Consider the following 14,936-nt stretch of genomic DNA (forward strand, 5'->3'; position numbering starts at 1 on the left):
GCCCAGCCACCCCCAGCCTTGCCTTGGAATAAAGCTCGTGCTAAATTGCACTGAACTAATTTGATTTTCTGCCTTGATTTTTATGAGCAACAATTAAAGAAAAAAAAAAAAAAAACCAACCCAAAAAACCAACCCCAAAACACAAACAGAAGGTAATTACAACCCCTCGAAGGCCTGAGCTGGGCTGGGAGGTGGCAGCTTTTATCTGGGATCTGATACGGGCGTTATTCCTTGTATTAAAAGTTTGCCAAGAGAGGCTTCACTGAAAATGACCCTGTGTTATCACAGGGAGTAATATCCTGCTTTTATCAGGTGGAATAAATAAATAACACCGGCTTCAGGCTCGGCTTTAACGAGGTGACACCGAGGGCAGGGTGAGAAACGGCCTTACCTGCGAGGAAAAGGTGATTAGAGGGGAGCTGAAACCAGAACAGAAAGTGCCCCCAGATTTCTTGCATAACCACAGAGTTATATTCCTATTAATTATCTCATGGAACGGGAATGGGATGGAATTTGGCTCTTTCTGGGTTTGAAAACTCTTTGCAAACATCTCGGTGATTTGTCTGGAAAATTCAGCCCTGACAGTTTTCTCACCTTGACCCTTGAGCCATCCTGCCCCCCAAAAAAATCACCTTTGGGAGCCTTTTCTGTAGGATCTCCCTGGTGCTTTTCCCACCTGGAGCCCCCAGCCTGCTCCTGCACAAATCCAGGCTGGAAGGGATGGCGGAGGATGGGCGGCGCCGCTGGGAATGCCCAAAATTGGGATTGCAGGGCTCAGATTGGGGAGGATCCACGGGGAGCATCAAGGATCAGTTCCTCCAGGGGATGGCTGGAGCTCTGGTCTAGGCTGGAGATCCCCATGGAAAGTGGGAATTGTGGTTCATGTTCATCTGGGCGGTCTGAACTGGAACGGGAAATTCCACGAGAAGAGACGTGGATGATCAGATCAGCTCAGGTTTTGGGCTTAAATATTTAGTTCCACAATTCTATAACTAAAAAAGCTGGATTATTATTTTTTAAAGTTCTAATATTCATTTTTTTCTCAACGTTTTTCCATGAAAGGCAGGAACATTTTCCAGGGAAGTGTAACCAAAACCTCCAGATTTCTGCCCCAAACCAGTCTGGAGCAGCCATCCCAACAATGCAACCATCCCAGGGCTTGGGTATTCCCCCTCCTTAGCAAACAGCAAGCCAAAAAAAGAGAGAGAGAAAAAAAAATTAAAATCACCAATAATTTTTTTTTTTTTTTTTTTTGCCATCCATGGTGTATTTTTCCTTTGGAAACTGGCCACCCCCAGCACACACAGGGCTCTCTGTGAGCCTCCCTCGCCCTCCAGGAGGGAGCAGAGCAGGAAAAGTCGCCGTGCTTGGATGGGATGGGCGGGGGGAGGGCTCGGGGCAGCCTCTGGAGCTCAGTTCCTCTCTCTGCTGCATTTCCAGCAGGTTCTGCTCAGCGGGGCCAGCTCTTCATTAGAGCAGCACCCCCTGCTCGGCCTTCTAAGGTTTCACGAGGGAAGTTGTCTTGCCCCATTTCCTGAGCTCCGTATTCCAGCGGAGAGCGGGGATTCCAAGGGGAGGAAAGGACATGTAATTTAATCATCTTTATTGGATTCTGGGCCAGGGAGGGGGCAGAGCACCAGCAGCCCTGTCCTCTCCTCCTCTCTTGATTTTCTCTTCTCTTCCAGTGGCCACAGAGGAGATTTCACAGCAGAGGCAGCAAAAAAGTGATGGTCCTAAAAGATCATGGAGTGATGGGATTTTTGTCCTGATTCATGGATTTCCCGGAGCAGGAGCTGTTGTTGCAGTCTCAGGCAGATCCATGTCTCTCCGTGGGTTTGTTAATGACTAATTTGTGATTAAAAATTGTCATTTTTAATGCATTTGGTTAGAGGAAAGAGAATCCCATCCTTCCAAAGGGGGTTTGGGAGTAGGGTGAGAGGCTGGTGGGGCTGGATCAGAGCAAGTGGGGAAGGAAAATGTGGAATTTTGCAGGGAAAAGGAATCCCCTCCTTCCAAAGAGTGTTTGGGAGCAGGGTGAGAAGCTGGTGGGGCTGGATCAGAGCAAGTGGGGAAGCAAAATGTGGAATTTTCCCAATTGTTGGTGTTTTTTGGGAATCCAAGGAGGGCAGGCAGCCTCCACCAGGAGCGTCCTGGGCACGGCTCTGCCCAGCTCCCACTTCCAGAGGGCAGGGGAGAGCCTCCCCCCACTCTGTGCCAAGGGGAAAAGCTAGAAGAGCAAAAATTGGGGAGCTTTTTGCAAACTAGAGACGATGAGGGAGAAAAAGAATCCAAAACCGCTTCATTCCATGGTAGTGGCTCAGAAGTTTGATTGTTTTTCTTATCCCTACTGGGCAAAACTGATGTGAATGCACAGAAGGGCACCAGAACTCTTCATTTTCATGGATGAGGACCCCTGCCCTGCCAGGACCTGCTCATGCCAGCTCTGCCCACACATATTCCCAGTTTTTTTTGTTAATTTAAATCGCTGCTGACCCACTGATGCCAACAAAGCCGGGCTTTCCCAGCCTCGCCTTTCCCATCCTGCACACTCAGCTGCGACCTCACAGCCTCAGAGATATTAAACCAGGCTCAGTGGGGAGCAGGGGGGGCCCATCCCCCTTTAATTCAGATGAAATCAAACCCGGGATTTTTTTTAATAAATCCATTTTTATGGCTGGAACAACGGCGGGAGCAGCGAATATTTGGGGCCTGGAGAGCCCGGCTTCGCTGCCTCTCCCCGTGGGTTGGAGTTATTATTTTCCTGGCTATGAAAAGCTCCCGTGGAGGGTGGGAGGGGTTTATAAGTCACTAATGGGTTTCTCACCTCAAAGTGGTTCCAGTTTTTCTCTCTGGGGTGGGATGGTTCCCATTATGTTGTTAATGGGCAGGAGCTGCTCCCAAGGGAGAGCTGAGAGGGGCCAGGAGCTCTGGGGACAATCAGGGGACACTGACCCAGCCCAGGCGGTGCTGGGGAGCAAAACATCTCCAGCCTGTGGAAACAACTTTTTAAAATGCCCCTCTTTTGTTCCCTGAGGGAATTTTGCGCTCCGTGGCTGCAGCTGGAGTGGGTGGAGGCGACGGGGTGGATTTTGGGGGCTGCACATCCCGATCGGGGGTTTAGCAGCTTGGTTTTGGGGGGTTTGCTGCATCTCCCCACGTGCAGGTGCAGAACCGGCCTCCCTCATTCATGCTGCTGCTGAAAAGGAGGGAAAATGGGCTGGAAAATTCCCTTTTTGGGGACAGGGACGTGAGGCAGCAAACCACTGCAGTGTCAGCTCGGGGAGGGGAGGAAGGGGCTGCTGGGGTGCCCTGGGAGGGGCACTCGGCACATTTTGGGGGGGCTCTGGGGGAGGAGACCTTGTGGAAATGCTGAGGGGGATGTGCTTATCCCAGGACACAGCCAGGGTTCTCCCCATCCTTTCCCACTGCCACGGTGAGCAGGGCTGCTTTTTTGCTTTTGAAACCCTACAATGCTGAAAACCCCACAAAGCTGAAAACCCCACAAAGCTGAAAACAACACATTGCTGAAAACAACACAATGCTGAAAACCCTACAATGCTGAAAACCCCACATTGCTGAAAACCCCACATTGCTGAAAACCCCACAATGTTTGGAAACCCCACAATGCTGAAACCCCAAAATGCTTGAAAACTCCACAATGCTTGAAAACCCCATTTTGCTGAAAACCCCATGATGCTGAAAACCTCACATTGCTGAAAACCCCACAATGCTGAAAACCCCACAGTGCTAGAAACCCCACAATGCTGAAAACCCCAGAATGCTTGAAACCCCACATTGCTGAAAACCCCACAATGCTGAAAACCCCACAATGCTGAAAACAACACATTGCTGAAAACAACACAATGCTGAAAACCCTACAATGCTGAAAACCTCACATTGCTGAAAACCCCAGAATGCTTGAAAACTCCACATTGCTGAAAACCCCACATTGCTGAAAACCCCACATTGCTGAAAACCCCACAGTGCTTGAAACTAACCCCGCAATGCTTGAAACCCCACAATGCTGAAAACCCCACAATGTTTGGAAACCCCACAATGCTGAAACCCCAAAATGCTTGAAAACTCCACAATGCTTGAAACCCCACATTGCTGAAAACCCCACAATGTTTGGAAACCCCACATTGCTGAAACCCTACAATGCTGAAAACCCCACAATGTTTGGAAACCCCACATTGCTGAAACCCCAAAATGCTTGAAAACTCCACAATGCTTGAAACCCCACAATGCTGAAAACCCCACAATGCTGAAAACCCCACATTGCTGAAAACCCCACAATGCTAAAACCCCACATTGCTGAAAACCCCATGATGCTGAAAACCCCACAGTGCTAGAAACCCCACAATGCTGAAAACCCCAGAATGCTTGAAACCCCACAATGCTGAAACCCCAAAATGCTTGAAACCCCACAATGCTGAAAACCCCACAATGCTTAAAACTTCACATTGCTGAAAACCCCACAATGCTGAAACCCCACAATACTTGAAATCTCCACAATGCTTGAAACCCCACAATGCTGAAAACCCCACATTGCTGAAAACCCCACAAAACCCCCTCCAGGCTTTGAAAGCAGCTGCAGGTGCCAGGGAAAACAGCACAGAAGGACCCAAAACCCCCACAACTGCTGGCAAAAGAAGTTGTGTTTTTGGGGGGAAGCTGCAGCAGCCTGGAGTTTGGTGCTGAGGGAGGAAGAAAGGACAAATTCAACGCGGAGAGCCCTTTCCCCCCTTCCTCTCGGGATCCAGTTCATTATTTCCAAGCCCTCCCCGCGCCTCGCACGGGCTGTGTTATCTCCAGAAGCACCCCCCGAGTTTTGGTTACACAAATGACTGCAGAGGAACTCTCTCTGCTGGGACGGAGGCGGCCCAAGCCGAGCAGCAGGGGGAGGAAAGGAAGAGGAGGGAGGGATGAAGGTCACCTTCCTCACCTTCCTCGCCTCCCGCCGCCCCGCCGAGGCTGCGGCTCGAGTTTTTGGAGTTGTTATCACACCAGGCTGCCAAAGGTTAGGGAGGAAAGAGCTTTTCGGAAGTCTTTGCTCGCTAATTGATGGTGAGGAGTGGAAGGAAGGATGGAGGGAGAAAAAAGGAAAAAGAAAAAAAAGGAAAAAGAAAGAAGAAAAAAGACAAAAGGAAAAAGGAAAAAGACAAAAGGAAAAAGGAAAAAGAAAAAAGGAAAAAGAAAAAAGAAAGAAGAAAAAAGAGCAAAGGAAAAAGAAAAAAGGAAAAAGGAAAATGAAAAAAGAAACAAGAAAAAAGAGAAAAGGAAAAAGGAAAAAGAAAAAAGAAACAAGAAAGAAGAAAAAAGACAAAAGGAAAAAGGAAAAAGGAAAAGAAAAAAGAAACAAGAAAGAAGAAAAAAAACAAAAGGAAAAAGGAAAAAGAAAAAGAGAAAAGAAAAACAAAAAAGAAACAAGAAAGAAGAAAAAAGACAAAAGGAAAAAGAAAAAAGACAAAAGAAAAAAGAAAGAAGAAAAAGAAAAGAAAAAGAAAAAAGAAAAAAGAAAAAAGAAAAAAGAAGAAAAAAGAAAAGGGCCCTGCACCATTTGTGGCCGCCGGGACGTGCCAGGACGAAGCAGGTTGGGTTGGAGTGGAGCAGAGCAGGAGAGAAATCAGATCCAGCAGCAGCAGGGGCTCCTTCCAGCCTCATGGAAAAGCTTTGGGAACGATGAAAAGCGCTGAAGGCTGTGCCAGGGCACGGGAGGGGTGGCTGTGCAGGCTCATGGAGCGTGACAGGCTCCTGCGGGATGCTCCAGCCCCGCTGAGCCACACCAGGAGGGTCCAAGTCGTCCCCTCAGGAGGCAACTGCTGCTTCCAGCCCCTCCGAGCCACACCAGGAGGTCCAGAGGTCCAGGAGGGTCCAAGTTGTCCCCTCAGGGGGCAACTGCTGCTTCCAGCCCCTCCGAGCCACACCAGGAGGTCCAGAGGTCCAGGAGGGTCCAAGTTGTCCCCTCAGGGGGCAACTGCTGCTTCCAGCCCTTCTGAGCCACACCAGGAGCGTCCAAGTCGTCCCCTCAGGGGGCAACTGCTGCTTCCAGCCCCTCTGAGCCACACCAGGAGGGTCAAAGTTGTCCCATCAGGGGGCAGCTGCTGCTTCCAGCCCCTCTGAGCCACACCAGGAGGGTCCAAGTTGTCCCCCAGGAGCAGAGGCTGCACCCCTTGTCATGCCTGGACTGGGGGTACTCTGATAAACCCCACGGGGGAAGGCGAGTGTTTAAGCAGGAGCAGGTGGGAATGGTGTCCCCGGGATTTGGGGGCTTGGCCAGAGCCAGGAGGAAGCTCTGGAATCCCAGATTGCCTCGAGCACAGCCAGGATTCACTGCAGGCTCAGCGCAGCGTGGGGCCTGGCCCAGCCCTGGCCTTTCATGACCCCCATCTGGAACAGGAGCAGCTTGGGACAGAGATTTTCCAGCAGTTCTCCTTCCCTTCAGTCCTTCAGCCCGGCGTGATTCCCAGGAAAAGCTCAGTGCCAGGTGCTCCAGAGGGGCTGGGGAGGAGATTTCTCCTGATGCAGCCCCAGGAAGCTGCTCAGCCCTGCGGCACAGGGGAAGGAAGTCCCTGCTGCGGCCGTGACCTCCTGGCCCAGGTGAGGAGGTGCCCAGAAATGAGAGGCAGCTGCAGAATTCGCCTCCTCCCAGGACTGGCTGAGGCCAGAGCAGCTTGAGGTGACCCAGAGCAGGAATGACCCCACCCAGGTGTCACTGCAGGACTGGCTGAGTGTCTCCTGAGCAGCCCCGTGTCAGGATTTACAGCAGACAGGGGAATTTCGGGTTTCCCAATCAAAGCAAACAGACAATTCCTGCCATTCTCTAACCTCTCCTTAACCTCTCCCTCTGGCTTCCAGATCCAGGAGAAAACGCAGTGGGAAGGGTTGAGCTGCTCTGCTGGGGAGCGACTTCTTCATCAGCTCTGATGAATGGTGCCATGCCCATCCCGGTGCAACCTCACGGAATTATCATCACTGTTACACTGGTAAGAAAGGAAATAAAACCCCAAAACGATGTTTGGGGCTGACAGGATTTGCCCAAATCACCTGGCTGAAATCAGGAACACTCCCTGAGCGACCAGGAACAGCCTGAGACTGGAGCCCAGTTGCCTCCATGCCTCTCTCTAACCACCAGACGACCCACCCTGTGTGAGCAAACGGAATAAAATCTGAAAGAAAACAAAAATCTGACTTGAAAAATGTGCTCCGCGCAGAACCAGAATGTTCAGCGCGGAGAAAAAGGATGCAGTCCAATGTTTTACTTCCAGGCAAACATTTCAAAATGGACTTATAATGTAGCCTTTCATTTCGGTTTTATATGAAGGTTTTACTTGAACTTGTAATGAAGATGGAAAAATCCGAGGTTGCCATGGCTCCTGGCACTCTGCCTAATGCACTCCAATCTTTTTCCCCTAATAAAGGAGATTTCTGAAACCCCCCTAGAAAAAGGGAAGGGTTAAAGACCCCATAAATGACTGCAGGACCAAGAACATGATTTCATGTAGAGCAAGTTGACCATCACAGACAAGTAATTATGTTCAATTTTTTCCTCCTCAGCGATGAGGCCCAGAGTCCTGTTCTGGGTGGTTCTCCTGGCAATAAGCAGGAAAATTCCTGGGATAAGAAAATGGAGTGGTGGGGTGCAAATTCCCTCAGGCTCTTTCTGGGATGTTCTCCTGCTGTTTGGAAATGCATCTACCTCGCCATGGAGGAGGAAATTTGGATAGCTGAGATGCTCCTGAGCCTTCAGCTCCATCCCAGCTGGGATGGCCCCTCCTGGGTGGGATTCCAGCTGTGCCAGGGGCTGCTCAGCTCCCACTCCAGCAAAATCTGGGATAGCTCAGGGTGCTGGTGCTGAGGTTGTGCCTGTGGGATGAAAAACGTTTGATTGAAATCCTGGGCTGGAGGTGGGTTTGGGCAGTGAATTTTGGGCTGGAATGGGAGATGGGCTGCTTCGAGTTGGGATGGACACCTTGGAATGAGGTGAACTTTGGGGTCTCATTCACCCAAACCAAGCCATGGTGATGATGATGATGGTGATTTGATGATGATGATGGTGGTTCTATGATGATGATGATGATTTGATGATGATGATGATGATGATGATGATGATGATGGTGATTTGATGATGATGATGGTGATTAGATGCTGATGATGGTGGTTTGATGATGGTGATGATGATGATGATGGTGATTAGATGATGATGATGATGGTGATTTGATGATGATGGTGATGATGGTTATTTGATGATGATGATGGTGATTAGATGATGATGATGGTGATGATGATGGTGATTTGATGATGATGATGATGGTGATTTGATGATGATGGTGATTTGATGATGATGGTGATTTGATGATGATGATGATGATGATGGTTATTTGATGATGATGATGGTGATTAGATGTTGATGATGATGGTGATTTGATGATGATGATGGTGATTAGATGTTGATGATGGTGATGATGATGATGATGGTGATTTGATGATGATGATGGTGATTTGATGATGATGGTGATTTGATGATGATGATGGTGATTAGATGATGATGATGGTGGTTCGACGATGATGATGATGATTTGATGATGATGATGGTGATTAGATGATGATGATGATTTGATGATGATGATGATGATTCGATGATGATGATGGTGATTATGATGGTGATTTGATGATGATGATGATTCGATGATGATGATGGTGATGATGATGATGATTTGATGATGATGGTGATTTGATGATGATGATGGTTATTTGATGATGATGATGGTGATTTGATGATGATGATGATGATGATGATGGTGATGATGATGATGGTGATTCGATGATGATGATGGTGATTTGATGATGATGATGATTTGATGATGATGGTGATTTGATGATGATGATGATGATGATTTGATGATAATGATGGTGGTTCGATGATGGTGATTTGATGATGATTGTGATTAGATGATGATGATGGTGGTTCGACGATGATGATGATGATTTGATGATGATGATGGTGATTTGATGATGATGCTGGTTCGATGATGATGATGCTGGTTTGATGATGATGATGATCTGATGATGATATCACAGGCAGAAGGCAGCTGGAAGGGGGAGAAGAGGCAGCTTGGAGCCATCTCCTGACCCTCTGCAGCTCCCTGGCCAAGCCAGGATGCAGCAGTTCTCCTCTTCAGCTTCCTTCTCCTGACATCCTTGTTCTCCAGCCATGGCAGCAGAGGGGCTCTGGCCATCCCATTGTCCTTTCCAGGATGGATTTGCTTCCTGGACTCAGGGGCTTTTGTAGCTTTTCCCCTTCAGTTTCCTTGGAGACTTGGTGGGACACGATTTGATCCGCACAGAACTGGGCTTTGAGGTTTTCTCAGAGGAGCCTGAGCCTGCTGGAATTTTGGGGATGGATGGGCAGTGGGAACACAGAAATCACCAGAGATGGTTCAAAAAATGGTTGTGATGTTCCTGTAGGTGGGAACGAGCACCTGGAAATGTGATAAATCCCTGGGGTTATCCTGGTCCTGAGGACAGCAGGGAAGTGCTGATGCTCTTGTTCTCTCCAGGCTTTCAGGGGATCCTCTTAAAGCCAGAGCTCCTTGGCTTTTCCAAGTGGTGGCTGCCTGCCAGCCCCATTTATTCCCAACATGTGGTTCTGATTTGAAAATGTCCAGATCTCAAAATCTTTAATCTTCTCACACCTCAGGATTTTTTGTTTTGGTTTGGTTTTGGGGAAGGCTGAACCACGTGCTCGGGATAATGGTTAAAAAGCAACACAGACAGTTTAACAGGGAAAAAAAAAGTAAAGAAGAAAGATAAACTAAAATTATTTATAAAAATATATATTAAAAAATCCAGCTGGTGCTTTTTCTGGTCTCAAAGGTGCAGCAAGGAAATTCGGGGATGCTTTTGTTTGTCTCAGCTCTGTAATCCCTGATGAAACTCTGGGAATTTAGTGATGAAAAAGATCCCGATAGATCCCTCCAGATGACAAAAAATATTTTTAAGGTTGAAGAAAGTTGTCTTCCCAGAGGTTCAAATCCAATCCAGTTCTGGTGTAAACTGGAAGGACTGGGTGCTCTCCCTGGGCAGGATCAGCAGGGCAGGAAGATTTTCCTGGGCTTTGGGAAGGTCTCTGGATCCCTCCAGGAGTTTGGGAAGGTCACCCGATCTCCCTGGGATTTGGGAAGGTCACCCGATCTCCTTGGGATTTGGGAAGGTCACCTGATCTCCTCTGGGGTTTGGGAAGGTCACATGATGTCCTCTGGGGTTTGGGAAGATCACCTGATCCCTCCTGGGGTTTGGGAAGGTCACCTGATCTCCCTGGGATTTGGGAAGGTCACCCGATCTCCTTGGGATTTGGGAAGGTCACCCGATCTCCTTGGGATTTGGGAAGGTCACCTGATCTCCTCTGGGGTTTGGGAAGATCACCTGATCCCTCCTGGGGTTTGGGAAGGTCCCTGGATCTCTCCTGGGGTTTGGGAAGGTCACCTGATCTCCCTGGGATTTGGGAAGGTCACCCGATCTCCTTGGGATTTGGGAAGGTCACCTGATCTCCTCTGGGGTTTGGGAAGGTCACATGATGTCCTCTGGGGTTTGGGAAGATCACCTGATCCCTCCTGGGGTTTGGGAAGGTCCCTGGATCTCTCCTGGGGTTTGGGAAGGTCACCTGATCTCCTCTGGGGTTTGGGAAGGTCCCTGGATCTCTCCTGGGGTTTGGGAAGGTCACCTGATCTCCTCTGGGGTTTGGGAAGGTCACCCGATCCCTCTTGGGGTTTGGGAAGATCACCTGATCCCTCCTGGGGTTTGGAAAGGTCCCTGGATCTCTCCTGGGGTTTGGGAAGGTCCCTGGATGTCTCCTGGGGTTTGGCAATGTCACCTGATCCCTGTCCTGCTGCTGCCTGGCTGACACGGAGATGCTGAGAGGGGATAAATCATGGAATCCTGGAGTGGGCTGGGTTGGAAGGGACCTTACAGCTCATCCTGTTCCACAGGGACACCTTCAGGTTGCCCCAAGCTGGCTTTGGACACCCCCAGGGATGGAGTAGCCAGAGCTTCTCTGGAAAACTCTGCCAGGTCCTCCCCAGCCTCCCAGGGAAGAGTTTCCTGCTAATTACTAATTAAACCCTGCCTTGCTTTAATTTACAGCCTTGGGGATGTTGTAGCTGTGGTGGTACAACCACGGGGACACAGCTGCCAGGGTGGAATCCCAGAATCATGGAACAGTTTGGGTTGGGAAAGGCCTTTAAATTCCTAAATTCCAACCCTCCTGCAACGAGCAGGGACATCTTCAATTCAACCAGGTCACCCCGTCCAGCAACTTCCAGCAATGATGTGCCAGCAGGAACGGGGTGGGAGGAAAGAACTCTGCCCCTAACTCTTGGATTGGGGCTGCAGCTTCTCCCTGTGATCCCTCAGGTTTGAGCTTTTCTATTTTTCACATCCTGTGCTGCTTCAGTGTATGGGTCTGGGCTTCACATGAGGGGATGCTGAGCTCTGTGCACAGAGCAGGGAGACAAAACAATTCCTGCTCCAGCTGGGCACCAAGGACAAATGATCCAAAGCTCAGGCCCAGGAGCACAAACAGCGTGGGCTGGAGAGAGAAAAACAAGCAGGATGGGAGTGCATGGGCTGGAGCTGGAATGGGACAATGAACTGCAAGGTGCAAATGGAGCAGAGCTGATCCCAGTGAGAGCCCCCGGGAGCGCTCGTGCATTTTGGGACCATTTTGGTTCCTCTTGGGTGCAGCCCTGGCTGGGCTCTGGTGCTGCCCAAGGTGGATCCATGGAGGAGATCCTTTGAATCAATCCCTGCTTTATTCTTTAGCTCTGTCCAGCCTCTGCTCCAGTCAACCTTCTCAAGGCATCACCTCCTTCCCATCCCTGGGGCTCCCCTTGGAGCATGAGGGCTTTTCCAGGTCTCCCTGTGCTCCAAGAGTTAAGGGGATGGAGTGGTTGGGAAGATAAGAACCAGATGATAAAGGCTGGAGGGGATCACATTTCCACTGCAGCCTGTGCCTGCAGACTCATTAGAATGCAGCCTCCAGTCCTAGAACACGCAAAGAAAGGAAAAAGCACAAAAATCCCATTTTTTTTCCCCCAGAGAAGAAGCTGAGTGAGCACCAAATCCATGAGAATGTGGAATAACTCAGCTTTGCTGGAAAAGACCCATAGGTCAAGGCGTGCAGGGCTGCTCCAGGGGGCTTTACTGGGAGCACTGGGAGGTGGCTGTGGAGGCGCTGGGCTGGCCTGGCCCTCTCTGGGAAATGCTTTGGGATTCCCCCTGTTCCGGGTGGGACCGGGAGCACCCTCTGTTCCTCACTGGCTTGTCTTTGCTCTGATTCACAGGGACAGGACTTGCAGCAAAGGAGATTTTAGGGCACTGCAGGAGGGGATGTGGCACGGCTCACCAGGGGCACGGGGATTTCAGAAGGAAGCAGAAGAGCCTTGTGGTTCCCTCCCAGCCCAGGGCATTCCATGATTCCATGAGTTTATTGCTGTTTCCACCATCAGAGAGACCTGCCGGGCTCTCATCTCCCCAAGGCAGAGGTGAGCACGTCCATAAATCTGTGCTGACCTGGTACCTGAGGATTCTTTTGGCCAAAATGGTTGGAATGCTGCTATTCCTGGGCCTTTAACGCCACCTATCCTTGAGCATTCCCAGGAAAGGAGATCTCTCCTTATCTGGTGACTCAGACCCTGCAGCTCCCCGTGGATCAGCTGGATGCAGATGCCTGCCCAGCCTCCAGTTTCACTTCGATTAGTTTGTTTTCCTTTTCTTTTCAACTTTATTTTTCTCTCCTCTGCAGTTCATTAGCATCTTCCCTTTCCTTGCTTGCTTTTTTCCCCCCCTGGCTTTCTTCTGGAACCCAGAAGTATTTCACAGTGGGCTGCCAAATGATTTCTATCTCAGTGAAAAAGAACTTGCTATTTCCTGAAAACCTACCGCTCTTTTCTCTCTCTCTCTGCCTCCCCTCAGATCCTTTCTGAGTACTGACACAAATCCAGGTAACTTGATAAGAAGGCAATGAAAACAAATGGATTCTGCTTGGCAAAGGTGCATCAAGAAGTGCAGCAGAGTCTGGGAGCTCGGGAATTGTCTCTGCCCAGATCTGATTTTTAAATTCCCCCCAGTGCCAAATTTTTGCAGGGGAGCAATGACAAAAGAAGAGGCTCTGGAGTTTTCCACTTTTGTATTTTGTGTATTTCCACTTTTTGTATTTTAGACATTGTCTGGGAGAAAACTGTGGGGTGACAGCATTGGGTCAGTGCAATTTGATGTGGCTTCCCTGCCAGCTGTGGGTGCTGGGGGTGGCTTTAACCCAACCTCCTCCTCCCGCCACCCATCCCATAATATCCCAAAAAACCATGATCATGCCTGTTAATCCCAGTAAAATTCCCAGTTTAACCATTGCCCTGTGTCCCAGGAGCTGGGATGGGCACCAGCCTCCTCTGGCTGCTGTTCCCAAAGTGCCTCCAGTGCCATGGGGATGTCACCATTCCAGGGATAAAAGTTATATTCTATTTTATTTCTATCTAAACCAGATTATACATTATTTTAGAATTTATTTTCTATTTCATTTATATATTTATATTTTATTTTCCACAGGGTTTTTTTTGATGAACTGGAGCAAAAAGAGAATTGAAATATTCACTGAACGAGGCGATTCTTTTATTGGGCTGATTTTCAAGTGCATTTTACCTTTCAGCACAGGGGAAATCGGGCTTTTAAGGAGTTTATTTCTTTATGGTGCCTTCATTTCCGAAGGCTTCGCTGGGCTCCGGGGTCGATTTCTGTTTGGTTTGGGACTTGGAGAACCAAGCCTTTGAACTGAGCACTTGTGGGATTAGGAACTCTGTTTGTCAGCTGGGTTTTGGTGTTGCATAACTCACAAATATCCTCCAGCATCCAAGAAAATGGATGAGCTCGGGGTTTTTTTCTTCACCCCTTCCCCCTCTCGAGCCCTCCCCATCTTCGCTGTGATTTTTTATGGTCCGTGATTGGAAGCAAAAGGTCTAAAAGAGAGAGGAAATCAAGCCCGTCAATAAATGCTAAAAATATTTAGTGTGGCAGCCTCTGTATTTTCTTTTTTGTGAAACACTGATTAATATTCAGTGGTTGAAGGTTAATACCCCATTCATTTTATTCCCTTTACATCCTCTGCACAGCAGTCGCTGCTCCAATTTCGACTCCTAATTCATGCAAATCTGGTTCCAATCAGGATATTAGGAACTCACTGCATAAGCAGGGGGCGAGTTAAAGAAAAAGACAAAAAAAAAAAAGCAGGAGAAATCACCCAATTGTTAAACTTATCTTTGGGGACAAGCCCAACACACACACACGGACACCCCAAATCCGCATCCTGTCAGTGCAGGGTGTTTATTGTGCATTTCTCTCCTTCCAGACACAGAGGGAACATCCACGGAGGAGCTTTTGGCGAGCTTAACCACAAGTTTTTGTTTGGACATGGCAGCAAAAAAAGGCTCTGGCCTGCCTTGCAAAGGAGCTGGATGATGATAAAAGCTCATGCTGAGCTTAAAACCCAAGGCTCAGTGCAGGGACTGGGTGATCCCAGCTCAGGTGAGGTTCTCAAGCCCAGCTTGGTGCACCAAATATAAGGTGCAGGAATAATGCAGGGAAAATGATATTTGTTTCATTTGCTTGTTTTTTTTTTCCCTCTCCTTTTTCTTTAAATGTGAGTGGAAAGCCCTTTTGCCTGCGGATCCGGGGTTTTCCAGCCTCTTTGGAGGTTCTGCGTGGTGCTGGCAGGGCTGGATGTGGGATCTCAGGTCCTGCAGGGAGAATCCAAGGATCCCAGCTCCTGGATCCCCTGGAGGGCTGCCTGTCCATCATCTCCCACGGGAATATTCTGTGTGCACCTGGATCCTGAGGAGAACCCCCCCTGTCACCCTGCTGGCCCGTGGTGACACTGCTGTGACACT

This window comes from Vidua chalybeata, chromosome 19, assembly GCF_026979565.1.
Source record: "Vidua chalybeata isolate OUT-0048 chromosome 19, bVidCha1 merged haplotype, whole genome shotgun sequence".
In the NCBI taxonomy this organism is placed as follows: domain Eukaryota; kingdom Metazoa; phylum Chordata; class Aves; order Passeriformes; family Viduidae; genus Vidua; species Vidua chalybeata.